Below are 22,284 nucleotides of genomic sequence, written 5' to 3'. Positions count from 1 at the left end.
TTCTCAACAAGAGCAACAAACTTCTGAAACACTGAGAATGTATCACTCTTCAAACGAAGAGGATAGACCCACTCACCTTGCGTGTGGCATCATCTATAAAAGACACAAAGTATTTTGCCCCTCCCAAAGAAAGCTGTGGCATCTCACATACATCTGTATGCACAAGCTCTAACTGAGCATCTTTCTGTCCAAGAGCTTTCTTGTGGGGGCACTGTAGTTGCCTACCATACATACAATGCTCACAAAACTGAAAACTTGAAAACTTTAGAGAAGGCAAGTAACCCAAACGAGACAATTGCTCCATTCCTTTGACACTCATGTGTCCCAACCGGCTATGCCACATAGAGATTTCCGGCAGCTCAGTTGCATTTACATTAGCATGGTGACAAACACCTACATGCATGAAATAAAGAGTGTCCACCTTAGAGCCTCTGGCAACAACCAGTGAGCCCTTACTAATCTTCCACTTTCCACGACCAAATGTGGTAACATAATCAGCATCATCAAGCTGTCCAGTAGAAAGCAGGTTCTTCTTGATCTCAGGCACATGCCTGACATCATGGAGCATAAGCTGTGAGCCATCTGAAAACACAAGCCTCACATCACCTCTGCCAAGAATCTTGCATGCATGGTTATCACCCAAATAAACCACTCCTTCATTGCCAGCAGGATACCTGACAAACAAGTCTCTACAACCTGTGACATGAAAGGAGGCACCTGAATCAATGATCCATGAGTGCATACCATGACCACCTGTAAGAAGTGAATGGGCATCAAGTGAAGACGTAAATAGGACCTCATCCTCACTGTCACCTGCATGTGACACATTGATTTCTTCAATCTTGACTCCACTTTTGCCCTTTGGCTTTACATCTTTGGCTTCATCTTTGTCTTTGTCTTTGCCTTTTCCCTTTTCCTTTTGATCATTTTTCCATTTGTAGCATTGCTTTTTGATGTGTCCCTTCTTGCCACAATAATGGCATTCCAAGTTCTTTTTGGAGCGGGACTTGCTCCTTCCCCGTTCTTGGCTTTTACCCCTTTGCTGGGATCTCCCACGTGCATTCATTGCATTGGACTTTCCAACAGAGTTGTTTTTCCTGTTCATCTCTTCTTGAAGAAGAGCACCCTCAACATCTACATATGACAGCATAGCATTCGAATTGCTAGTGGCTGTCCTGAATGTGTCCCAACTCTCTGGCAAAGTGCATAAGAGAAAAGTGGCTTTGAACTCATCGTCCATTGCCAACTTTTGATTTATAACTTGGCTGACAATACCATTAAACTCATTTAGATGGGCTGTCATAGACGCCCCTTCCTTCATCTGAAGACCTATGAGTTTCTTCAACCAATACACTTTGCTTGAGGCACTTTGCTGGGCATACAAGTCCTGCAATCTCTGCCACATTCCCCAAGCTGTCTTCTCTTCACGAATGCTGAAAAGTAAAGAGTCTGACACAGACAACATGATAGTAGATCTTGCCAGCTCATCCATATCTTCCCACTCTTCAGCGGTAAGAGAAGCGGGCATTACACCCCTTTCTTTGATAGGCTTGTGCGGCTTCTTCTGGAGCAACACATTATAGCACTGGGTATGCCAAATATCATAGTTACGTGAGCCTTCAAGCTCCTTGATGTGAAGCAATGAAGAGCTCTCACCTGTGGTTGCCATAGCAATATGCAACCTGTCAATGCCTGACTCCCTGCAAAATGTGCAAACACTGCACCAAAAGCACACAAAGTGCTCACAGTTGTTCTCCCAAGCTTTATCTCCCACTGCGGAAGCACAAATGCAACTTTTCTCCCACTTTATGTGATGAAATCACCAAAATCTGGTTGCTGCAGATTTAGGACAGCACCTTAAATGTGCTCTGTTGCCCTTCCAAAGTACTGTACAGCAGTACTAAGTGCTCACCTGTGATGTACCAAACCTGTACCGGCAAGTACAGCAGCTGAAATTGAACCTTTTCCTCACTCAAATCAATGTACAGCCATGCCAAAACTTGCACAAAGCTGTGCCAAATCTGTACCAGCACGTACAGTAGCAATAAATGCTCTCTTGGCTGTCCAAATGAGTGAAAATCAGACTTTTACAGTCCCGAACACTGCATACAACAGTCCCGAACAGAAATTGGGCAAAAGCCCCTTGACTGCAAGCTGATTTCTGAGGATTCAAGGTAAATGTCTTGCCTGCTGCTTTGCCAAGCTTAACAAGCATAAAATCTTGAAAAGCCCCTTGATTTAAGATCAATTGCTGATCATACATGGTACATTGACGCACATGAAGGCATCCAGAGTCTTCACGGTGCTTCCCCCTGGCCACATATACATCCAATACATGAAAGCCCCTTGATTTACAGGCACATTGAGTGCTTAACAGGCATCAACACATTGCCCAAAGCATCAACTGCGAGTGCCTGCATGCAAATCAACTTAATCGGCACAAAAGCCCCTTGATTTGCACTGCAATTTGCTGCAATTTTGCCCGAATGTGCGATTTCTCACATCATACAGCATGTATGAGTGCTTAATTGCACAATTACATCAAAAGCCCCAGATTTTGACATCCAATTTCCTGCAAATTGATCCTGATTGTGACCAATGTCACCCAATTTTGCCAATTTCGCTCAAAATTGAGCAATTCGGCACCTGTACCTGCTCAATTGATAATTGTACCTGCTCAATTGCAAATCCCAAAAAAAAAATTGAAGCATGTACCTCTGATAATTTTCTAATTTTTTTTTTTGTTGCAGGAAAGGGGGGTTTGCTGATGCTGCTGCAGAAAGAGTGCTGCACGATGATGCTGCTGCTGCTCGTCAGGCTTCTACAGTGGGGCACAGGTGAGTTGCTGGAATGCATCGACTGTACAGCTGGCGATGGCTTATTTCTCACGAACAGGACTTCAGTCGCTGATGCGTTGGATACGTGGAACAGTACTGCACCATGGCGCTTATGCGCTGCGTAAGACTGGCCAGTGGCCGCAAGTGCTGCTGGTTACCATCAAAGGCTCGCTTGCCTAGTATTCGATGGACGCCCGCCTGTGCGCTGACTCATAGACGTATTCGCTTGCTGAGTATGGACGCCCAGCGTTCAACGCTCACACAGACTTACGCTTGCTACGTGAGAATGGGTACGCCCGCTGCACTCCAATTCAATCAATGGCTTGCACTACACACGCCTGCTTGCTACCTTCCTAAGCCGATTGCCCCAGCATTGCGAAGCATCCAGGAAGAACTCCTCACCCGCTGGCAGAGGCCTCATGGTGGCCCTCAGACGAAATGCTCGACACAGACAGACAAATGCGCAAGAAGATCTAACAGGCATCGATTACCATTGTGCACGTTTCTGCGCTTTGAGTCTGTGCAAACTCCCCTCCTGCTCTGATACCAGTTGAATGGGAGAGTTAGGATTAGGGTTAGGTTAGAGTTCATGTGTGGGAGACATACACAGAGAAGCAAGGGAGAGAGAGAGAGAGTTGTGGGGATAAGTCAACTCATCGGAATGAGTGTGTGACTCCCCTATCACACATGTATATTGCACTAGTACACATAGTGCACTTAGTACATTAAAAGTACTAAGTGTACTATGTACTATAACTTATGGGCTTGTACACACTATAAGGGTGGGCATAATGCCTTTACCCCGACAGTGAGGCTGCTGAGGAGCTCCCATCGTAGAACCCTCTCCTGTGTCCAGCCGGCGAATGAGAAATCCAGTGAAGGAACGAGGCGAGGTTAGCCCCTAATGAATCTGATGGCCTGGCTGTCCTACTCCGTCTCGTAGCCCATAGCAGGCCCTGACGAAGTCGACCAAGCAGCGGCACCCCACGTATACATGCCCTCTGGAGAGAGGGGGGCCAGAATGCGCAGCATCCGCAGCCAAATCTGCTGCGCCTGAGGACAGTCCCATAGGCAATGTCTCTGTGTCTCCAAAGGGTGGCCGCATCGGACACAGGCCGCCGGAAGACCGCTGTAGACAAGCCAGGTGCCAACTGCAGAGCCCCTGTGGGCGACCAGCCACAGGAAAGTCGAGATCCTGCGTGCCTGTCAACTAGCCCAATCTTTTGCGGAAGTATGTGGGGCCAAATCCAAAAGAGCATGTCACAAAAGATCCGCTTGAGATTGATGCGCTTGCAGAGATCCTCCAACCAAAGCAGATTGTATTTCACAAGGAAAAAAAAAGCTACCACATGGGAAGCTTTCCAGGAGATACCTTGTGAAATTTAAAAATTATTTGCCAATTGATGCAAAGTGGGTAGACGAGGATTATTTTGCAGACTACCCTCAACTTTTGCAGGCATATCTTGAGGCTTTTCAGTTGAGGACAACTGTTTAGAAGCCCAGGGGGATGTCACCATTTGGTCCATCTCCATGTCTGGAGCCACTCTTTAGGAATTGTTACTCCATAGAGCGGCCAGATTTGTGCCTTGTTCACATGGGACCAGGCTAGTGTCCCATGTGAAAGGGCCAGTCTTTTGGTGACACATGGATGGGAGCCAGATTCGTGCCACCCATGTGTGACCAGTACTGCGTCACATGGACAGGAACTAGTTTTGTGCCGCCCGTGTGTGACCTGCTTCGTGTTGTGTGGATGAGAGCCTGTTGGTACCACCCGTGTATGGCCAGGATGGCGTCTTACCTATGGGATTATCACTCCATAGGAAGACCAAGACATACATTCATATTTCTATCGCGCCAATTTTGTGCCCGATAGGAACTTTTTGTACAAGTTTCATGAAAGTGAGATTTCGTCCATTACATGTGCACATGCATTTATGACTGCATGCATAAACTTGTTTTCGCATGATTTGTTTACGTGTGTTTGCCTGTTTTGCCGTGCCACTACACTGGACGAGGACGCCCCCAATGTACCATGGGAGTGGTGCTTGCTGTTACATTGGTGTGGTGTGTGAACCAAGTGGTAAGTATTACCATTTTGGCCCTTTTAAAATTTAAAATCCATAAGCTATGGTTAACTTTGATGTTTATGAGTAAATTTGATGTTTATGAGTAAATGTGCTCACACATATTTAAATAAAGGTTGGACATATATTTTCTAGTGTGGGTGCCCATGAGCTAACCTTTGATTAAAAGATTAATAATAATTAAAGCATGTATTGCATGGAAAAACAATCCTTCTACACACGTGGGTGGCTGATGGAAGGGGGAAACACCCATTGGATTGGAGAAGTGGATTGGATTCAAGAAAAACAGTCGGTTGCTATGCGTGTGCTATACCTGCCTCCAACCTCTACCCGCCTCATGTACTGCTGTATCTGCCTGCAAACAATACCTCGCTGTCTACATATGTACCTGGCTGCAGCAGTTGTACCCGCCTGCAGCACTGTACCTGGTTGTCTACACCTGTACCTGCTTGCAGACTGCACCTGTACCCTGCTGTACCTATTGTACCAGATTGTACCCTACTAAAATATATGATATACAAGTGTCATAGTTTTTCCATACGGCAAACGCATACGGGTATGGAAGTACGAAAAAAGTATGGTTCACACCCCCAAGAAATTCCATACGTTGGATACCATACAGCACCCTAAATTTAAGAAAAAATATGCTACATATGACCCAAAAAACAAAAGAAACTTGAAACTGCAAAGATTTTGGGATTAGAAAAAACATAAATGATGTAGAGCCAGAATCCAAACTCCAAACTTTATATTACTGTAACTTGTTTACATTACTATATGATCAATGGTGTATCATGTAACATGTTACATAAGTAGGAACTAGGAAGTGTGGAGTGGGCAAATGCCAAAACCTGTCACTTGGAGGCATAGTTTTTTCATATGGTAACCATACGACATACGTGTATGAGTCTGAAACTATGAAATAAGTATGGTTCAAACCTTGGAGAAATTCCATACGTGGGATTTCATACTTGATTCTTAAATTAAAGAGTAGACATGCCATTTTCAAAGAAGTGAACCATGAGAAACTTAAAGTATGTGAAAGCCATGATAGATGGTCTATCATGGTTTACACAAATTGACCATGTTTCATCCGTCATGACTTTCACACATTGACAATTAATCTCTATGTCTAGAGAAGATGCAAAACATTTTCTTTTTTAGCTCGCGTATGAAAAGTTTTTCCATACGTGACCATACGCATACGGGTATGGAAGTATGGAATATTTTCCATACGAGTATGAAAAAAACTATGCAAGTGATAAAGAGTGAGAGAAAGAGGTCATTTAGGTGTGAACACACTCCAAATAAAGTGGGCATGTGGGTGGAAAAGGGATCTAGGGTTGGCCCAACCTTAGCCCTTGGTGAACCCTATATAAAGGACAAGAGGCTTTACTTTTTGTAACACAATCAAGACATTCATAAGGTGAAGGTCAAGCCAACTTTGGAGTGGCTAAAATAGAAGGTAATATAGAAGCTTTCTATACATCTTGTGTTCTTGCTCTCTCTCATACATGTTGCTCTATCTTGCCATCAACTATTGCTTCCGTTCTGCATACTCCCCATTATTTTGACATGGTATTGCAAAGGCTAAGTTCCCCTTCAATCCCCTTTTTCTCTCTCTCTCTCTCACTATCATAAGCCATTCACATCCTCATCAAGAAGGACGGTGGTAGAAGAAGGTGAGAAGCGAAAAGGCGTCAGAAGAAAGGCAACAAAAGAGCTTCATCAAGAGGATTTCCGTCATCGTCAACAAGTTCTTGAAGCTTGGAAGGAGAAGAAGAAGACGATACTCACCATCAACAAGAAGAAGAAGAAGAAGAGGAGGAAAAAGAAGAAGAAAACACAAGCAAATTGGTAAATTTCTGGTTTTCCGTCAAAAAAAAAGTTCATCGAATATTTCCGTCATCAATCTTCTTCAAAGATTTCGAAGGTGCATGGGAGTTTCTTTGTGATCAGTTGAAGGTGTGAAAGATTTGTTGTGTTTGGCATGTCCAATTACAAAGGAGGAACTTCATCTTTTTGGCGCATCAAACGCATCATCCAAAAACGCAACACATCCGTCCGTTTTTCTAGTCGCCGTTCGTCCATCCAAAGCTTCCATCGTTGGCCATCTAGTGGCTGTGTTTGTGTTTTGTGCACAGTTAGCACTCTGCCTTGTATTGCGGGTGCTGTTGCTTGAGAAAACGGCCATGTAGTCCCAGCCCCGCAACAACATGCAGACGCACACCCACAACAGCCAACGCATAGCTAGCAAAAAAAAACGCAAGGAGGACACCGTCTGACACTTGCCGTTGTCGACGACGGGATTGGTCTTTCCGACAATAACGCCAACTACAAAGCAAACGCAGACAAACGCTCTAAAGTAGCCTCGTAACACGACAACAACATTCAGCTTCTGCGAATCGCACAGCCGCGCACGACGGTAGAGCGAGCAGGACAACAACGAAATCGAGCCGCAGCATCATCACAGTAACAACAACAGTGTGCATTTTTCACGAAAAAAAAAACTTTTCCAAACGTTTACTAACCTGTGTTTTTTTTTTTGAGTTTTTTTTAAGAAAAAAAAAACCCTCTTTACTAAGGTTTTGGAAACCTACCCCTCTACAAGGTTTTCCTTAAACCTTTTGCTCCAAGGTCTTCAACCGGTTTTTTTTCTCTAAGTCCTCAGAGATTCTACAAAGGATTTTTTTTCGTCATTTCCTTCAAGCTCAAGGCAAGCGGAGGAAGAAATGTTTTGTGCCGTTCTCGCTTAGGAAGTGCAAGGCATGCACAATTTTTGAAACCAAGAAAATTCGGCGCATCAAGCATAAAATCCGATCCTAAATTTTTTTGATAAACTCATATGCATGGAAGTCATCTATCGTATTGTAACGGAGTTAGACACTGCCCTTGTGTTGATAAACAAGTGGTAAGACCTCTCCTAAATCAATGTTCACATTGCTCAAGCTCTCCCTCTCCCGTGCATTCTGTTTATAAAAACCATCATATAGACATAAGCTCATTCTGTGGCTATAAATCCATATCCATTAGAGCATAATGACTTTTGTCCCTAGAGCCATGCCTCCGTAAATTGAGCTTCCCACCCCTACATGAGATATGAGCCACCTCTATTTAATTATTGGCCCATCTCCAGAGGAGGAGCCATTATTCATTAGAGGAAAGGGAGTCATGTTCTTAGGGCCATATATCTAAATTATATTGGCCCATCTCCAGAGGAGGAGCCATTATTCATTAGAGGAAAGGGAGTCATGTTCTTAGGGCCATATATCTAAATTTGTATGTATTTATGCATTATGCTGAAGTGGAAGGTGGAAGCAAGAAGCATATTGAGAAGCACATGCATAAGCTATTGAAACATGGGTGGCAACCTTGTGTTAGTCTATGTGGCAACTGGACTAAAGAAGCTAGCATGATTGGAAGGAGACATGTACGCATGAAGCATGTCTACCATGACAAAGGATTGGAGAAGCACGAAGATGCAACCAATGAAGCCAATCTAATGAAGAATGGTACATCCAAATCCAACTTGAAGATTGTCTTTTGCAAGAAAATGGTTTCATCAAAGCGAAGGAGCAACAAGGGTGGTGCACGAAGCCACTATGGAAGAGATGGTACCAAAGATATTACTAAGGTTGAGGGGAATTTTGGACGTTCCTCACATGATAAGCAACTCTTCTAGTTGAGGAGTGAAGCATGTTTGCTAGAATTGGGAGTGAACCACATTTCTCTATAACTCATCACTTTTGTAAAATCCTAATCTATAAAGGCTACCTACCTTGTCATCTATCCTATGGTCGAGAGGGGGTCATTTTATTCTTGTATGTCCAATGTTCACCTTGCTCCATGTTTGGCATTGTCCCATGGTGGCATTGAGAGAGGGTGTTGAAATATATGATGTACAAGTGATAAAGAGTGAGAGAAAGAGGTCATGTAGGTGTGAATACACCCCAAATAAAGTGGGCATGTGGGTGGAAAAGGGATCTAGGGTTGGCCCAGTCCTAGCCCTTGGTGAACCCTATATGAAGAGCAAGAGACTTCACTTTTTGTAACACAATCAAGACATTCATAAGGTGAAGGTCAAGCCAACTTTGGAGTGGCTGAAATAGAAGGTAATATAGAAGCTTTCTATACATCTTGTGTTCATGCTCTCTCTCATATATGTTGCTCTATCTTGCCATCAACTATTGCTTCTGCTGTGCATACTCCCCATTATTTTGACATATACCAGATTCTACCCTGTTGTATCTGATTGTACCTTGTTGTACCTGAACTGTACCAAGCCTGTACTTGTTGTACCAAGACTTGTACTTATTGTACCAATACCTGTACTTGCTGTACTGTCACGTGCACACCAGTCAGGTGTACAGTGACATGGCTTCATTCTAGCATCATTAGCATCACAGATTCATCAGGTATTTTTACCAGCATTTAATCAGCATTTTACAGGCATTTTATGAGGCAGCCGACTGGTATTTTATGAGTATTTTATGGGGATATGAGCTGGCCGACTGCATTAGTGCTGGCCGACCAGCCCTCTCAGACACATATATATAGGCGCCTCTCCATTCAGTAGTTCATCAGCCACTCAGCCATCAGGAGGCTCATCAGAGTGAAGCGCATCATCCTTTGGATCATCTGGCGTTTCAGCATATCAGCCTCAGCAGCATATTCAGCAAACGCAGCCTCCTCTGGAGCATCATGCGTTTCAGCCCACCATCAGCATCAGATAAGTTAACGCATCACTTTCAGTAGCATCTTCAGTTAACGCATCTTCATCAGCAGTCGTCCTCAGCAAACGCAGCCCCATTCAGTTCAGTCCAGCCCATCAGTGCTGCGTTTCATCATCAGGACAGCATTCAGCAGCATAATCCGCAGTTCATCCCGCATTTCCAGCATATAGTCAGCATATTCAGCAGCACAGATCCAGTTGGATCTCATTGTAACCGCATTCATTCATTTAATATAGCTGCACTGCATTGACACAGACTTGTCTATCTCTTGTATATCTGTTTGTCTCTTAAATATCATTAAGTGCAGTTAAGCCAGACTAAGGTTGTGATTACTACGGTCGAAGCCTCTACATGTCACATTGGTATCAGAGCGTTACAGGGTAACCAGCCTTAGAGCATGTTCATTCCAGCAGCCATTCAGTCAGTCATCATTTTTATCGCTTCCGCACAGTTAAACCCAGTTCTGAAAATTTTGCAAGCCATCCTTAGGGATTTTCCCTTAGGTCTGCATTAGTAACCCATTCATCTGCATTCTTGCACAGCATATAGGGTTGCACATGGTTTGCATAGCAGTCATCTTAGCAGTCATCCTAGCAGTCAGTCCTGCATACATGTTACCCATGAACTCTCAGGGAAGAAGGACATCCATCATCAAAGGAGCACATAAGTTTTGGCTTCAACTGGCAGCAGGGAGTTTCTCTTCCACAGAAGACGGAAGTTTGCTCCAACATTCGCCTCAGGAGGTTCAGAGCTTCAGGTACGACGGAGATGGTAGGTGAAAGGTTTCCAGGAACAGGTCAGGGGTGACTCAGGTAGTTGCCATTCAGTTCCCACAGTACATAGAGTCTTGGCTCAAGGATTTCACTCCTGCAGACGGCCTCAGTCCCAGCAGAAGACAGAAGGGGGCAGTGGTTCGGAGGAGAAGGATCGCAAACGACGAGTCGAAGGTTGCCAGGTATCCACCCAGCAACAGTTTAGCAGCGGGGAATGTCACGTGCACACCAGTCAGGTGTACAGTGACATGGCTTCATTCTAGCATCATTAGCATCACAGATTCATCAGGTATTTTTACCAGCATTTAATCAGCATTTTACAGGCATTTTATGAGGCAGCCGACTGGTATTTTATGAGTATTTTATGGGGATATGAGCTGGCCGACTGCATTAGTGCTGGCCGACCAGCCCTCTCAGACACATATATATAGGCGCCTCTCCATTCAGTAGTTCATCAGCCACTCAGCCATCAGGAGGCTCATCAGAGTGAAGCGCATCATCCTTTGGATCATCTGGCGTTTCAGCATATCAGCCTCAGCAGCATATTCAGCAAACGCAGCCTCCTCTGGAGCATCATGCGTTTCAGCCCACCATCAGCATCAGATAAGTTAACGCATCACTTTCAGTAGCATCTTCAGTTAACGCATCTTCATCAGCAGTCGTCCTCAGCAAACGCAGCCCCATTCAGTTCAGTCCAGCCCATCAGTGCTGCGTTTCATCATCAGGACAGCATTCAGCAGCATAATCCGCAGTTCATCCCGCATTTCCAGCATATAGTCAGCATATTCAGCAGCACAGATCCAGTTGGATCTCATTGTAACCGCATTCATTCATTTAATATAGCTGCACTGCATTGACACAGACTTGTCTATCTCTTGTATATCTGTTTGTCTCTTAAATATCATTAAGTGCAGTTAAGCCAGACTAAGGTTGTGATTACTACGGTCGAAGCCTCTACATGTCACATGTACCAAGATCTGTACTTATTGTACTAGGTGGACCTAACTGCACGGTGAAAGGAATGCATCTCCATTGACTCCTTGCTACAAGCTATTCCAGGAAACTTTCCTAGTTTGGTTTGTTTTTCCCAGAGTGGTAGTGCTAACCGCGCTCTTAGAATTCTGAGAGCCAGTGAAGATTAGAAACACTAGGGAGTCCGGGAGCAAAGCTTATTTGGGAGAACCAGGCAATGTTCCCTCCGCGGTGTACCCCTTTGCCTGTGCTAGTACGGGCGTGCCTGTTGGTGCACAGTCCCGGAAGACCAGTGAAAGGCAGGTGTGCACCCAATGAAGGTGGGAGTGTGCCTGTGACTTGGGACTTCTTCGACTGTCCAAACTTCATCGACAAGTACTGTCACCATTTGGCCACCCAAATGGTTCACTCTTGCTTTCACACTATGTACATATTGGATTGGTGTCCATGGCTTATGGAATATGCCTATGCAGGTGATTGACACGTGTCATGCTGTATAGTTGGATATGATATTCCGCTGGGACTTGATGTTATCATGCCCGGAATATCTGGAGGACTTGGCTTTCCGCTGGGACTTGTGCCTTTGTGTACATGCCCGGAAACGCCTGGAGGACTTGGCTTTCCGCTGGGACTTGTGCCTTTGTGTACATGCCCGGAAGCGCCTGGAGGATTGGCTTTCCACTGGGTCTGGTATCGCATATACTTGCCTGGAAACGCCTGGTCTTATATGGTTTCATGAACGGAAATTGCTCATGCCAATGCTGCATTGCATAGCATCTTTATGTGCTTGCCTGCAAATCAAATTGCATGCTGTTTTCATGCCTGCATGACCTATGTGTAGTTCCGGGCTAGGGGACGCCCGCCCGTGAACCGTGCGTGTGAAACTGTCTGCTGACATGGTTGTGTGGCATGTGAACAGGTGGTAAGTATTACCCAATCTAGGCTCAAATAGCCCTTAGGACTTAGCCAATATTTATAAGTGAGTGCGTTCCCATTTCATTAAAGTTTGGGCGCCCAAAAGTCACTTATAAATTATGACCGCTTCCAAGTTCACACTCACTGAAGTCCCGAGGCGGACAAGACTCAATGTCCAGGACCTGATCCTCCCTTTTTACTCATAAATGGGCATCTCCCCATGTCCCTTCACCTGATTGGACCCCAATTCACTTACTTATTAAGAGAAATTCGTGTTTTCTCTTCATGAGGATTTTTGGAGGCTGAAAACTCTGTTTTTCCACCATTTCTCTCCCTTTCCAAGCTCTCCATAGCCATACCCAACTTGCTAGGGTGTTTTCCAAGCTTCCAAGAGTGTTTCCAAGTGCTAATCACTCTCCTACTCACTCCCAATGACTGAAATTCAGCAAAACAGCTCTCATTTTTGCTGTAATTTCTGGTCTTTTTGCTGAAAACCCTAATTTCAGCCTTCCTTTCTCAAGTTGAACCATAGGGGAAGCTTTCCCAAGGTTCCCTTCATCCTCTTGAAGACTTTTGTCGCGAAGGATTGCGGCAAATCGAAGATATCAACACTTCTAAAGCTTCCAACGCGAAGGCTTCCGCTTGCAACAACTTCTATGAAGACTGGTAAGCTAATTGGACAATGTGTTGTCATTACTTACTCAGTAGAAGGGCAGGACTCTCCTTGTTTAGCCGCCCTGTGTAGTATTTCTCTTGTCCTATGTGCTCTTGAAGATGTTGCTACCTTGCTTGGTAGAACATAGAGCCAATGGTAGAGAATATGGGCACTGAAGTCGGGCCGGGCATCAAGGCAGCTCCTTGGTGATCTACATCGACATACCATTGTTTTCTAAATGCTGAATTTCATATGCATTGGCATGGAGGATTTGGCAATGGATGCCCGTGAAGCTATGTATTGAATTTCTCCAATAGTAATATAATTTACTCAAGGGAGGGGTCGGCCGTTCCGGCTCATTGTGTGCCTCTTGTCAATTCAGCAATTTACTTCTTGTATTTAAGCAAGTGTCCTTCAAATCTTAGTGTATTTAAGTGTATTGATTAGCATTGTGTTCAACCAAGTTACATTGGTATCAGAGCATACGGTTCTCTTTCACTTCTATCGTGAGAGACGATCACCGTGAACACTAGCTATCTCTACACTTAGAACATTATGGACAGCCATACAATGAATGTTGGAGATGCTAATACAAGTGGCAGGGACAATGAAATGCATGCCTCCAATGCTTTACAGGATGAGCAAACTCATGTGGTGCACAATAGGGAACATGAATATGTGGGACAGCCGTCTCGTGGCAAAGAGAAGATGCAAGAAGAAGAGTCCATAGTCTTGAGAGCTGAACTTACTCGTATGCAGGCTCTTCTCCATGCACAACAAGAAGAATTGAATCTCTATCGCCGCGAGGATCCATTGGTACATGATCGTTTGAAGGCCAAGAAAGCTGAATCTTATATGGATCATGCAATGGCAATGATTGCTCAAGAGTTGCACATGCAACCGAGGGATGCAGCACGTGCATACTTGGCTCGTACCGAGGATGCCTATGCAGAAAAGGCAACCATCCCACATGTCTTGGAATCCCCACAAGTGCCCGAACAAGAAGTTATCTCTAAGAGGATGAATCTCCATGCTATGGGAGAGGAACAATCAGTGACTTCACGCCATGCAGGAATATCTCATGTAGCCCGTGAAGGATACAATGTTTATGGCAGTGGTCAAAATGTATGTCAAATGCCATTGCCGGCTGAAAATGTACATGCACAACACATGCAACATGGACTGCAATTTTCTGTTGGTGCAGGTATTCCGCGTATCTCTCATGCCACTCATGCCTTCGAGTGTGCTCGTGAGGGAGAAGCTATGGCTGAAAATGTATCAATGCACGTTGAGGGACCAGCCATGCCTCATGCTTACAGGGCACATGTATCTATGCCTTATGCATCACCTTTTGGTCCAAAAATGATGCCAACTACAGGGACTGTCCCAATGGAAGAACATGGGGGAAAACATGTTGAGATGCACACACATGCATCAAAGTCTCGTGACTTCAAAGCCGGAGACAAATCTGTGAAGTTTGACACATATCATGGAGAATATGATGCATCAAAGGCACTTGCTTTTATTGCCCAGTTTGATATTGCTTTCAGTGATGAGGATTTCACTCAGAAATCCATGATCAGGCATGTAAGCATGTTCATGAAAGGCACTGCTGCCCATTGGTGGCTCACGGAGAAGCTCTCACCGAATCCTGTTAGATCATGGGAAGAGTTCAAGGAGAGGTTCTATGCTCAATTCTTGCCTCCCAATGCATTGAATGAGATAACAATGAAGTGGAATTGGGTAAAGCAAAATGAGGGGGAATCGGTAAATGCATATGTACAAAAGTTTTGGAAAGTGCTCTTGGAGGTGTCTCCATTTATGCATGTCACCGAGGCGGAAAGGAAGAGAAGGTTTCAATCGGGATTGCAACCCGTGTACAAAGCGGGATTACAAATGTATCCTGGTCATACCTTACACCAATTAATCGCAGCCGCCACCGCCACCGAGCAATTGGAACTCAAATTGAGTCGATCCAATAAGGCTAAACCCTCATTTCAAGGCAAAGAGAGGGCTGTCCAAAACCTGCAAAATGATGGACAGCCACCTAAAAGGGACCAAAACCAAGCCAAATCAAGTCCAAAAGCTGAAAATAAGTTTGCTAACAAGCGCCCTTATAAGCCGGCAAACTTTGGTCTTAGTGCTGAGAAGAAGGAGCAATATATGCGTGAAGGCAAATGCTTTACTTGTGGCAGCACTGAGCACATGGCAAGAGCATGCCCAAATAAGAAGAACAAAGCTGAAAATGCTAATGTACCGAAGCCTAATGTGCATATGGTTCCGGATGTGCAGGGCAACACTTCACATGATAGCAAAGATAGGGTTGTATGTAAAGCTTGGGGACAGCTCAAAGATCAACCTGCTTTGTTCATGTTTGATGATTGTGCATCGGAGAATTTCATATCCACTCAGATGGCAGCTGCTTTGGGTATTGAAGTGGAGGACATGGGTCCTCAAATTGAAGCAGGGGCTGCCTTTGTTGGTAGAGAAGTGCAGGTCCTGCCTATTTTTGGCAAGTTGCGCATACACATTCAAGGCTATGTGGATCATGAGGATTTTCTTGTGGCGCCTTTGAATGGCTGTGATGTATTGCTTGGAAAGCCTTGGCATACACGTATTGATCCGTGCAAGGCTTACAAGACTAACAGGATCACCTTCATGCATAAAGGCCGAGAACATGTAATTGATGCTGGTGAAGAGGGTGATACCATTCCCCTTGTATCTCATGTACAAATTAAGAAAGTAATGAAAAAGAGTGTTTTTGCGTACTTGATTTTTGTACGAGATCATGTTGAGAAAAATTAATGTACATGTAAACACTCTTAGTAATGATAGGCTGAAATTTTTGCAAGAGCACAATGATTGTTTTGCTGATGAGTTACCAAATGAGTTACCACCTGTACAACCGGAAGATCATCGCATTGATCTTGTGCCGGGTAGCTCACCACCTAATAGGCCAGCCTATCGTGTAAGTGCATCCCAAAAAGAGGAGATCATGAAGCAAGTGAATGAGCTTCTTGAGAAGGGTTTGGTTCAGTCAAGCTCTTCTCCATATTGTTCACCCGTCCTCTTCGTTCAAAAGAAGGATGGATCCTTTCGTATGTGTGTGGATTATAGAGCTTTGAATAAGCTTACCATCAAGAATCGGTTTCCGATTCCACGCATAGACGACATCCTTGACAAGTTGGATGGATCGGCATGCTTTAGCCAAATTGATCTCAAGAGTGGATATCATCAAGTGCGTGTAGTGCCTCAAGATGTACACAAAACTGCTTTCAGGACAGCATTTGGGCTTTATGAGTATCTTGTTATGCCTTTTGGTTTTACAAATGCCCCGGCTACATTCAATAGAATGATGGATCGCATATTCCGTGGGTACAGGAAATTTACAGGTGTCTTCTTTGATGACATCCTAGTCTTCTCGAAGACCGAAGAAGAGCATAAAGCTCATTTGGCTATTGTTTTTGAAGAGCTCCATAAGCATAAACTCTTCATAAATTCAAAGAAGAGTGAGTTCTTCTTGTCAGAGATACATTATCTTGGGCATATTGTATCCAAAGATGGAGTGCGGATGGATCCTGCAAAGATTGATGCAATTCGGAATTGGCCGAATTGAGTTCAGTGCATGAGATCCGTAGTTTTCTTGGATTATGCTCTTACTACCGCAGGTTCATTCGGCACTTTGCATGGATTGCTTCTCCTTTGCATGATTTGACAAAGAAGAAGACCGTGTTCAAATGGACTAATGTAGAGAGAGATGCATTCCTCAAATTGAAAGATGCAACTACTCATGGTCCAGTGTTGATCGTTCCGGATTTGCAAAAGCCTTTTTGTGTGGAATGTGATGCATCTCGAAATTGCATAGGGGCTGTCCTTAATCAAGAGGGACAAGCCGTGGCTTATGAGAGTCGTAGATTGCATGATGCAGAGCTATCTCTTGGCATTTATGAGAAAGAGCTCTTGGCTGTAATTCATGCACTTACTATATGGAAACATTACCTTCTTGGGGCTGATTTCACTGTGAAGACAGATCACCAGAGTTTGAGATATTTTCTTACTCAAACTAAATTGTCAGAGAAGCATATGAGGATGGCCAATTTCCTCTCTATGTTTCATTTTCAGATCTTGCACACCCCGGGAAAGAAGAATGTAGTGGCCGATGCATTGTCACGAAAGCCGTATGTCGCAGCTATCTCGGTTGCCTCTCATGGGGACTTGTCTACCATGCGTGATTTGTATCATACGGATGCTGATTTTGCCACTATTTGGACTGATTTGATGGCTGGTCATGCACATGCCTCATATGTGATCAAAGAGGGTTATCTCATGAAAGATAATTGCCTATGTGTGGTGTCTGACATGAGGCAAAAGGTTTTGGATGAGTGCCATGCTCCTCCATATGCTGGTCATAGAGGCATAATGCCTACTACGCACATGATTGAGCGGTATTTCTTTTGGCCAGGTATGCAGAAGGACATAGAGGCACATGTACGTGCATGTATCACCTGTCAAAAGGTCAAATTTGATAGGCAAAAGGCACCAGGTTTGCTTCAGCCATTGCCTATTCCCACGCAGCCATGGGAAAGTATTACAATGGATTTCATTATGGACTTGCCACGTACCCAACAGGGTAATGATGCAATTTGGACAATTGTGGACAGGTTTAGCAAGCAAGCTCATTTCTTGTCGGTCAAAAAGACCATCAAAGCTGAGCATATGGTTAAAATATATCTTGCACAAGTGTTCAAACATCATGGAATGCCGAAGTCCATTGTGGGGGATAGAGATCCCAGGACTACAAGTCTCTTTTGGCGGGCCTTATTTGATAATATGTGTACCAAATTGCACTTCTCATCAGCTTATCACCCTCAAACGGATGGGCAAAGTGAGGCTGCAAATTCAGCCGTGTTGGATCTCTTGAAATGTTATGTGGCGGATCAGAAGTCTTCTTGGGAGAAGTACTTACCGCCTGTGGAATTTGCATACAACAACACGGTGCATGCATCTACGGGAAAGGCCCCGTTTGAGATTGTTTATGGTAAGGTGGTTTTGCCACCCATCCTTCGCACAAAGGATGAGATATTTGCAGCTAATGAGTATGTAAGAGACTTGGATATTGCTTTTGCTCAGGTGCGGACAGCCATTGCAAGGTCACAAGACAAGCATAAAAAGGCTGCCGACAAGCATAGAAGGCAATTGGATGTTAAAGAGAATGATTGGGTATTGCTAAAATTTGAGAAAGCAAGACTTGCAAAGAGGCCTGGCAAAGAGGGTGCATATCCTAAGCTTGCAACCAGGTACTATGGACCTTTTCGAGTGATCGAGAAGATCAATGAAGTGGCTTTCAGATTGGCATTACCTACTCATTGGCACATACACAATGCTTTTCATGTGAGTCTCCTTCGCAAGTATGTAGGGCCGGAGCCCAGTGAAATGGTCATTGAGGATCCACCAGAAGTGGATGAGCTTGAGGAGATCTTGCAGCCAGAGCAAATTGTGTATCACAAGGAACGCAAGCTTGCTGCAGGCAAAGTTGTGAGGCGTTACCTTGTGAAGGTTAAGAACTATCTTCCCATTGATGCTAAATGGGTAGATGAAGAGTTCTTCAAAGATTGCCCGCATGTGCTTCAGACATATTTGGATGCATTTCAGTTGCGGACAACTGTTTAGAAGCGGGGGGGAATGTCACCATTTGGCCACCCAAATGGTTCACTCTTGCTTTCACACTATGTACATATTGGATTGGTGTCCATGGCTTATGGAATATGCCTATGCAGGTGATTGACACGTGTCATGCTGTATAGTTGGATATGATATTCCGCTGGGACTTGATGTTATCATGCCCGGAATATCTGAAGGACTTGGCTTTCCGCTGGGACTTGTGCCTTTGTGTACATGCCCGGAAACGCCTGGAGGACTTGGCTTTCCGCTGGGACTTGTGCCTTTGTGTACATGCCCGGAAGCGCCTGGAGGATTGGCTTTCCACTGGGTCTGGTATCGCATATACTTGCCTGGAAACGCCTGGTCTTATATGGTTTCATGAACGAAAATTGCTCATGCCAATGCTGCATTGCATAGCATCTTTATGTGCTTGCCTGCAAATCAAATTGCATGCTGTTTTCATGCCTGCATGACCTATGTGTAGTTCCGGGCTAGGGGACGCCCGCTCGTGAACCGTGCGTGTGAAACTGTCTCCTGACATGGTTGTGTGGCATGTGAACAGGTGGTAAGTATTACCCAATCTAGGCTCAAATAGCCCTTAGGACTTAGCCAATATTTATAAGTGAGTGCGTTCCCATTTCATTAAAGTTTGGGCGCCCAAAAGTCACTTATAAATTATGACCGCTTCCAAGTTCACACTCACTGAAGTCCCGAGGCGGATAAGACTCAATGTCCAGGACCTGATCCTCCCTTTTTACTCATAAATGGGCATCTCCCCATGTCCCTTCACCTGATTGGACCCCAATTCACTTACTTATTAAGAGAAATTCGTGTTTTCTCTTCATGAGGATTTTTGGAGGCTGAAAACTCTGTTTTTCCACCATTTCTCTCCATTTCCAAGCTCTCCATAGCCATACCCAACTTGCTAGGGTGTTTTCCAAGCTTCCAAGAGTGTTTCCAAGTGCTAATCACTCTCCTACTCACTCCCAATGACTGAAATTCAGCAAAACAGCTCTCATTTTTGCTGTAATTTCTGGTCTTTTTGCTGAAAACCCTAATTTCAGCCTTCCTTTCTCAAGTTGAACCATAGGGGAAGCTTTCCCAAGGTTCCCTTCATCCTCTTGAAGACTTTTGTCGCGAAGGATTGCGGCAAATCGAAGATATCAACACTTCTAAAGCTTCCAACGCGAAGGCTTCCGCTTGCAACAACTTCTATGAAGACTGGTAAGCTAATTGGACAATGTGTTGTCATTACTTACTCAGTAGAAGGGCAGGACTCCTTGTTTAGCCGCCCTGTGTAGTATTTCTCTTGTCCTATGTGCTCTTGAAGATGTTGCTACCTTGCTTGGTAGAACATAGAGCCAATGGTAGAGAATATGGGCACTGAAGTCGGGCCGGGCATCAAGGCAGCTCCTTGGTGATCTACATCGACATACCATTGTTTTCTAAATGCTGAATTTCATATGCATTGGCATGGAGGATTTGGCAATGGATGCCCGTGAAGCTATGTATTGAATTTCTCCAATAGTAATACAATTTACTCAAGGGAGGGGTCGGCCGTTCCGGCTCATTGTGTGCCTCTTGTCAATTCAGCAATTTACTTCTTGTATTTGAGCAAGTGTCCTTCAAATCTTAGTGTATTTAAGTGTATTGATTAGCATTGTGTTCAACCAAGTTACAAGTACCCAATTGTTTGAGTTGTATTCACTCCATGTGAGGATAAATTTGGCCGCTTAGCCCGTGACTCTTGTACATATAAATACTCCAAGAAATACAAATGTATTGAGGGGGGACCAGCCCTTTCCGACCCCAGTGTTGGTGTCAAGTGTTATTGGTCATTTACAGTTTTATTGTTGTTAATAATGTCCATTGTTGGTATTAGTTAAGTGATCTAAAAATGTGTATTTTGTCTTCCGATTTGTAGGCCTCCTGTAGGAAGCGGTTACAGTGCAAGTCTCGGTAACTGGCCCTTTGTGAGCCCTTGTCTGGGACGGGTAATGTCCATTGTTGGTATTAGTTAAGTGATCTAAAAATGTGTATTTTGTCTTCCGATTTGTAGGCCTCCTGTAGGGAGCGGTTAATGTCCATTGTTGTTAATAATGTCCATTGTTGATATTAGTTAAGTGATCTAAAAATGTGTATTTTGTCTTCCGATTTGTAGGCCTCCTGTAGGGAGCGGTACAGTGCAAGTCGTAGAGTGGTAACTAGCCCTTTGTGAGCCCTTATCTGGGACGGGTAGCCAGAGATCCACTGTAGAGGATCATGGTCAAGTGTGCATGTCCCACACATGAAGTCAATGCATGTCCCGCACATCTGTAACCCTCTAGAATGATGTAGAGGTTGTATTGGACATTTGTAGGCTTCTAGCCAGATGCACGGACACCAATTAACAGGACTCAATAGATTCCTGTGTGAACCCATACTAAATGGTAACTAGCAACATCAGACATCGGGCATCAGGCTTTAGGCAACCAAGTATGGATACCCTTGCTTGGCCAGTCCTAAAGAGGCCCGAGTCAGGCAACAACCTAGACACACGTCTCTCCACTCTTATCTTCTCTACATTGTGTTATTCATCGTCAAGAACCAAGGACTGAAAGTATTTATCAAAGTATAATCCTCGTCTCTGTAAGCTTCCACATGTTACACCTTTGACTTTGCCTTCCTAGACAACCGACCATAAGTCTAACAAATGTCTGGTATGGCCTTGTACAACAATTACATTTTGCAAAGAGAGTTACATATGACTTGCGCGACGGGCATGACCTAACTCGACCCTGATGACCTAGATGGCACCTTGCAACCTGATTCCACACTAGGACTCACAACATGCTCTTGGCCCATCAAGAAAGGTCTCCTGACTACACAGAATGTCCACGTGGCACCCTGGGACACGAAGTGTGCATGTGGCATTCCCTCCTGCTTATCTTGTTGACCGAGCTATCATTGCTTCCATACAAACCGTTAATGTTGAATCTTTCTTGTAGAACTTCTCGTCAACTCTTGGAGGGTCTTTTGCACCGCAGTTTGAAATTGCTCCCTTCTTGAACTTAGTCTTGAATTGTTCGTGATGATTCCCTTGCCTTTGGTATCCATTGGTAGATGAGGGACGACGACTCCTTGATCCGTCTTCTTGAAGGTGGTCAAAGCTATCTTAGAGAATCGGACTTTCCAATGTTGCTTACGTCCTAACTTCCTTCTCATGCTTTCTTCCTCTTGCCTGTAATAAACGTCCTAAAAACACTCACTCCCACTGTTAGCAGCAAGGTTAGCCAATGGAAAAAGAGAACTAGCAGAGTAATAATCACACTTTCACGACTATGAACAAAATTGTGAATGAAATGGAGGGTGAAACCTAGCACATGTCACATGCATGGCATGTGGACATGCTTAATCCCCAGTTTTAGGCTGTGACTAGGAACCTTTTGGAGCAGTAAACAGCCCGGCTTAATGCTAGGTATTTTACCCAAAAGGAGCTAGAGAGCATTCCACATTTTGTTGGATTTTATGCCTTTGTTGGCCGATAGCTCGCCAACTGTGTATAGGGAGGGGTATTTAGGGAGCCTATAAATAGGTAAGTTCATTTCCTTTTGTATTCATCTATTCCCTAAGCTTTTGGGAAAGGTCGTACGCATAGGAGATTCCCTTACTTCA

At 44.4% G+C, this 22,284-nt stretch overlaps 1 protein-coding gene across 1 annotated transcript in view; it reads right to left on the bottom strand.

The window, feature by feature from the left end:
• LOC147608241 (RING/U-box superfamily protein) overlaps positions 1 to 22,284 on the bottom strand; it is a 62,487-nt gene that overhangs the window by 16,271 nt on the left and 23,932 nt on the right. The window lies entirely within an intron of this gene.

This window comes from Cibotium barometz, chromosome 53 (assembly GCF_041138505.1).
Source record: "Cibotium barometz isolate CiBa-2024 chromosome 53, ASM4113850v1, whole genome shotgun sequence".
Lineage (NCBI taxonomy): Eukaryota > Viridiplantae > Streptophyta > Polypodiopsida > Cyatheales > Cibotiaceae > Cibotium > Cibotium barometz.
The sequence above is the reverse complement of the archived record's forward strand: the minus strand, read 5'-3'. Positions and strand labels throughout refer to the sequence as shown.